The sequence below is a fragment of the Hirundo rustica genome, unplaced genomic scaffold (genome assembly GCF_015227805.2).
Source record: "Hirundo rustica isolate bHirRus1 unplaced genomic scaffold, bHirRus1.pri.v3 scaffold_216_arrow_ctg1, whole genome shotgun sequence".
Classification (NCBI taxonomy): Eukaryota; Metazoa; Chordata; class Aves; order Passeriformes; family Hirundinidae; genus Hirundo; species Hirundo rustica.
The window spans coordinates 31,619-38,369 of NW_026690277.1; the positions used below are offsets into that span (position 1 = coordinate 31,619).

General features: G+C 50.0%; 1 pseudogene; it reads right to left on the minus strand.

The window, feature by feature from the left end:
* Positions 1 to 4,427: 4,427 nt before the first annotated feature.
* On the minus strand, positions 4,428 to 6,051 carry LOC120747820 (zinc finger protein 664-like; annotated as a pseudogene).
* Positions 6,052 to 6,751: the final 700 nt, after the last annotated feature.

Sequence of the window (6,751 nt, forward strand, 5' to 3'; positions counted from 1 at the left end):
GGCTGAGTTTAAGGTGCTGTGCTGTGCAGGGCTGAGGTGGAGTGGCACTGATTTAGGGAGGGTACAGGCACATGCTTCCAAGAAAGAAAAAAAGAAAGAAAGAGAGAGAGAAGGAAAGAAGGAAGAAAGTAAGGAAGGGTTTTAAATGAAGCTCTATATATCTAATTTAATAAGCAACAAAGTTAAATTTAGCAGCAATGCAATTTTATTTAAGTAGCATTTTATAATCAAGCATATACAAAAATTTGGCAGTGATTAATTAAAGATAAGTACTGTTCAGATAAAGCATAAGCAAAACCAACTGGGGTACGGAGGGCGGGCTTCTCACCCTACCTCACGTACAAAACAAAGTAATCCAACTTAAACTTATATACTGTATGCTAATACATATTCATTAATATTTCCCGTAAATCTCCTATTTTCAATTCTTAAAATCTACGTCACTATACTACATAGCTCATGCTCCACTTGTTGTTAGGGGGTCTTCTTGGCTTTTTGGTGGTCTTCTTCAGATTAAGGCTCATCATCTTCCTCTTGTCCTATGAATAACCTTACTGGCTGCGCATGTGCTCTAAGTTTTGTGTTATACATAACTAAGCATTTTGTTCCAAAAAGTAATTTTTTCATGGTTCAAACCACCACCCAAACTCCCTACCTTGGAATAGTCCCAACTTTGTCCATCTCAAGGCCAGTTCTATCTTAAGACATCCTGTATCCCATCACATCTGCAAAGGGCCCATCTCCCGACCTTGGAGTAGTCCCAGCTTTGGCCAATCCAGCATTGAAACTCTTGCTTATCTCAAACTGCATCCTGTATCTTATTTTTCTCATGTAGCATCTGCCAAGGGGCCCATCTGCTTTGTAACACTAATCACATCTACTTTTTCCTTTACTACTTTACAACAAATATTTTTTGAACTATATATATGTATTTAAAATAGTGATTTGATTACATCTAGCATGAATCATTTTCATTTATTACCATTTCCCCCATTTCTCTTTTTAATCATATTGATTCATCCTTTTTAATAAAACTGATTTTCGATTTCTTCTATATTCCAAATAATCCAGGTTTTTATGTTCTCTTATTTCAACCTCTGTCCTGGTTTAGGGACGAATTTGGGAGAAAACCCCTGAATAGGATCCCTCTGGGAAGCAAATCCAAGTGGCCCCTCCCTCCAACCGGTCCGGAAAAAAACCTCTTTGGAGAAAAGTGGAAAAAACTATTTTACTAAACAAACGAAATTCATACAAGTATAAAGAATGAATAATATGAAACAATAAAAGCTCTCGTTCTGGAGTGAGATGGCAAATTGAGAAAGTTCTTGCCGTGGGTGGAGCTCAGCTCTCTCTCAGTCTCTCATCAGTCCCAGTCCCTCCGGCGCTGCTGGAAAATGCCGAGGTCCAGGCCCCGGTGGGCCACAGGTGCAGCCCCCAGTGCTCCCCTGGGTTTTCAGTCCAGAGCAGGTTTACACAGTTCCAAGAAAAAAGGAAAAAAATACAGTCCAGGGAACTTCTCTGCCCTAGCTAGCTGAAACTAACTAAAAGAAAAACAAACAAACAAACAAACAAACAAACCTCTGTCCTGCAGTCTCTCCAAGCCTCCGCTGAACACCCGTCTGCAGAAGAATGTGGAGGAGTCAGGCAGTTTTCTCAAAACAAACTCTGCGCTTCTCCTTGCTCTTAGAACCAGTCTTAAAGGCACAGGACTCAATATACAGCACAAACAGAACAGACGATTGGGGATACAAGCATCATAAAGTTACCCTAGGACACCCTGCCAGGGTGGAATTTTGGTGCACGAGGTGTCCCAGTGTGAGCCTGGGCTCCTGCCCTGGCTCTGTGTGCCAGGAGCCGGCAGCGCTGGGTGCAGGGAGCCCAGGGAGGGCACAGAAATGCTGGGCTGAGAAATGCTGGGGGGGACAGCGAGAGGGGCGTGTGCAGCCGGCCAGGGCACAGGAGCAGCACGCACAGGGGGCACAGCCTGCAGGACAGATGGCCAAGGGCTGGGCAGGGCTGGCAGGGCCACAGGCACCCAGGCCTTTGTCCCCTGGGCTCTGGCAGCGCCTCTGGAGGCCCCACAGAAGGAACTTTCCTTTCAGGGGCTGCACTTTGGTCCTCCCTGGCCCCTCCCTGAGGAGGCTGGCAGGGGTTGCAGTTTGATGACATTTGTCCTTGCTGCCCCTCCCATCCCACTGCCCCACAAACAGCCCCGAGGCACCCGTGAGGGACAGGCCCTGCTGTGCCAGGCCTGGGCTCAGGGCTTGGCCTTTCTGCTTCCTCCAGCCAAAACCCAGGCCTTGCTCAGCCCTGCAGTTCCTGCTGCTGTGCCCCAAGCTCCCTCGGCCAGTGTTGGAAAGGGACTTGAGGTACCTCAATCCCCTCGGGCAGCACATGGGAGAAAGCAACAAACTTCTCAGGAGGGTGGAGAACAAACTTTTAGTTGCAAACTTGAGAGAATGAGGTATTTGGGAAATCTTAAAGCAACATGGAATTACAGTAAATCACTTCAGAACGCACTGACTGAGCAAACTCTAACCTGTCCAACTTCCAGTTCTCCAGATATTAAGAAGAGGAAGTCAGGAGAAGAGAGAGAGGGAGAGAGAAATCTACAGTCACCCTTGGATCCAGCACCATCTCAGCTGCTGTGAGCTCTGGGGCCGTGGGACGTGTCAGTGTCACAGCCGTGTCACAGCCTCACCTGCTCTGGTCCCTCTCACAGGTGGGGTTTTTGGGGTGCCAGGGGCTTGGCAGCCACTGTGGAGCTGGACCAGAGGCTGCAGTGGCTGGAGCTGGGGCAGTGACCACCCCACCTACGCAGAACTTGCCCTGGCCCCCAAACACACACTGGAGATGTCTGGGGCCATTCATCATTTCTCTGCTCTCCAGCACCGAGGCAATGGACTTTGGCTGCAGCTCTGAGCTCATGCCCAAGGCAACCTCCCCTGGAAATGGAGCTCCATGGAGCGCTCTCAGGAAACCACCCAAGAGTTGGGGAGTGGCCCAAGACCACCTCAGAAATGTGGGATACCCTAAAATTTCTTCAGGAATGTGGAATATCCAAAAACTCACTCAGGAACCAGCTCCCCGTCCCTTGGTCATTCCCAGCCTTGGGCTGTCTCATTCCAGACACAACCCCACCTCCCTAGTCTCAACCCCAACCCATCCCACCCCTCCTGGACATCAAGACCCCCTCTACCAAGCCCTATTTCCCCAATTTCACACCTCCCAAACCACATCCCACCCATCCTGTCCCACCTAAAGCCCACCTCACTCCTCCTGATTTGCATCCCACTTCACCCAATCCCCTTCCAGCCCCATCCCTCCCTCACGGGGTGTGCAATCAAGTAATTTTGTGGTGAGATTGAGTAATTTTAGCATTGAGTGCTTTTGAGGTGACAGATCAAACCCTCTCATCTCTTTGAGCACCAAGAAATGAAGACCACCACACCAAATATAGTCAAACCCTCAAATCCTCTCCAATACCTCCCTGAGTCCTGGATTGCCCTGAAATGTCGGGGGCTTACCCCAGCATTCAGATGGTTTTAGAGTCCTTTGCCCTCTGCACAGTGCTGTGCCAAACCGAAGGAAGAGACGGAGTCTTCAGGTTTAGATTTTTCAAGGTTGCATACTTCGTCTATTCTTTCTTATCTTACAATTTCTCAGTGTCCCACAAGGTGTTTGCCGCGGCTGGACTTCTCACGTCTCCCCCCGAACTGGGGCTGTCCTTATCTTTTATACTAATTGCTACATATTCTTTATTTACTATTACTTGCCAATGTCTATCACTAATACTAAAAAGGTCATCTTTACTCTGACCCAATCCTCACTAACTACTTTGTGCCACGTCACTGCTGAAATGGAGTGAGGCAAGAAGGATGAAGAAGAAGGAGACAACGCCCCAAATTCTCCATCTTGCCCCCATTCACTTCAATGCTAGAAACCTAATATTACTGTTTTTTCACCCTGTGATATACTAAACTACTATATTTCACACTCTTGTGGCCTGCAATGCTTCCTGCAGTGAAGGAAGTTTTTTCCCATGGACTGAGATCAAAGCCAGTGTCTCTCTGAGCTCTGGGCTGGGGTCCCAGACCCCCCTGCCCAGGTTTCTGACCCTCCAGGGCAACCAAAGGAATGCCCTGGACACCAACACTGAAACACTAGTAAAACATGAGGCTTTAGATACCTTTGATGAATTTGTTGACTTTTATCCCCAGTTTTGTCTGCTTTAGAGGGATGAAGATGAATCAAAAGAATATTAGGGACAACCAAACAAGAGGACCACCAGCCCAGTGTCTTCCCAATGCAGATCGCTGGGAATGTGGCTCACCAGTTCTCTGCCCAATGTGGGTCGTCTGAAGCAGGACTAAGTTGGAGCACTGCACAAAGCTCTTCCTGCAGCTGAGGCACTCTTAGGCCTTCCCTTACCAGTGTCTCCGTTGGTGTCTGCTCAAGTGAGAGCTCCTGGACAAGCTCTTCCCACAAGCGGGACATGTGTAGGGCCATTCTCTGGTTTGGATCCTCAGGTGGTGGATCAGGTGGGACCTTATGCTGAAGCTCATCCCATATTCCCCACACTTCTTGGGCCTCTCCCCGGTGTGGATCATTTGGTGGATGACCAGTTGGGTGCTCTGGTGAAAGCCCTTCCTGCATTCCGCACACTTGTAGGGCATTTCCCCAGTGTGGATACACTGGTGAATGATGAGGCTGGAGTTGTGTTTGAAGCCCTTCCTGCATTTGTGGCAGCAGAACGGCCTCTTCTTTGTGTGGATCTGCTGGGGCAGGAGGAGACTGGAGCTTCTCTGGAACCTTGGGACACTTGTCAGGTCTCTCCCCAGTGTGGATCTTTTGATGGATGGCCAGATGGAACTTCTGGTTGAAGCCCTTCTTGCATTCCCCACACTTGTAGGGCCTTTTCTCAGCATGGATATTCTGGTGGTGGATCAAGTGGGAGTATCGGCTGAAGCTCTTCCCACATTGCTCACACTGGTAGGGCCGTTCTCTGGTGTGGATCCTCTGGTGGCGGATCAGGATGGAGCTCTGGCTGAAGCCCTTCCCGCATTCCCCACACTTGTAGGGCCTCTCCCCAGTGTGGATCCTCTGGTGGCAGATCAGGTGGAAGTTCTGGCTGAAGCTCTTCCCACATTGCTCACACTTGTAGGGCCGTTCCCTGGTGTGGATCCTCTGGTGGCGGATCAGGCCAGAGCTCTGCCTGAAGCCCTTCCCACATTCCCCACACTTATAGGGCCTCTCCCCAGTGTGGATCCTCTGGTGTATGATCAGGCTGGAGATCTGGCTGAAGCTCATCCCACATTCCTCACACTTGCAGGGCCTATCCCCGGTGTGGATCCTCTGGTGGCAGATCAGGTGGGATCGCTGGCTGAAGCTCTTCCCACATTGCTCACACTTGTAGGGCCCTTCTGTGCTGTGGATCCTCAGGTGACGGATCAAGAGGGATTTCTGGCTGAAGTTCTTCCTGCATTCTGCACACTCGTAGAGCCTCTCCCCGGTGTGGATGCACCGGTGGGTCACAAGGGTGGAGTTGTGCTTGAAGCCCTTCCCACATTCCCCACACTTATAGGGCCAATCCCCAGTTTGGATCATCTGGTTCTGGATCAGGTGGGAGCTCTGGCTGAAGCTCTGTCCATCTTCCCGGCACAGGCTGGGTCTTCCCTTCTCCAAGAACCCTGGGATGGGTTTGGAAGCCCTCCTCTTGCAGGATCTCTGGGGCTTTTCCTTCCCATTGGATTCCTGCACAGTGGAGCCACTCAAAATGGCCTCTTCCACAAGGTTCTGCCCTTGGGATTTGTCCTCCCTGGTCTCCAACCTCAGCTTCTTGTCTGGGGGAGGAAGGACAAGGACAGGATGGGATTTGCCTCCATGCCTGAGAGAAGGGGAAGGAGATCCTCCCAGTGCATGCCCGGCAGGACAGCGTCGGCAGCGGGGTTGTCCTGCAGCCAGGGGCCATGCTGGGCTGGGAGATGGAGCAGGAGAGAGGGGGAAAGGGGCACTGACTTCCTCCTCACCTGCCTGGCTGTCCTGGAGCATCTTCCTCGCAGCCTAACCTAAAAAATTAAAAATTAAACTAAAAATGCAGTAGCAAAATAAAAAAATGCTGACAGAGTCAGAATCCAACCTGACACCCAGTTATCCAGGGTGTTGCTAGCAGTCCAATCAAATTGTGGCTGCAGTCCTCCTGGAGTGACAGGTGTGGTTTTGTAGAAGCAGTGCTCCTGTAGAAGGGTGTAGTTTTCCTCTGAAGGTCCAGTGGTGGTGTAGATGGGTCTGGTCTTCCTCTGGGAATCCAGTAGAAACCAGGCTGCTCCTGCTGTTTAAATCTCAGATTATATCCAGGTGGGATTGCTTGGCTCCTCCCTCTGGGTGGAGCATCTCACAATGGGATGATGTAATTTTATCAGTCATGCAGTGAGACTCAATGGCCCATTAACAGAAGATATCTCCCTGGAGGGAGGATGGGTCATGGAAGAGATAAAGAACACTGCCCCATTTGGTTTTAACAGCTGGGCCATTAACAAAAGATATCACCCTGGAGTTATGAGAAATGGGTCATGGAACAGTTTTTACTTGGATCTCCAGTTGGTTTGTTTTCAAACTAGCACACTGGGAGAAGTGGGACCACACTGGGAAACTACTGTGAGAAGTTTGGAGTGACTGGTCTACATTGTGGGTGACTGGGCAGGACTGGGAGCATGCAGGGAGGGACTGGGATCATCTGTGGAGTGACTGG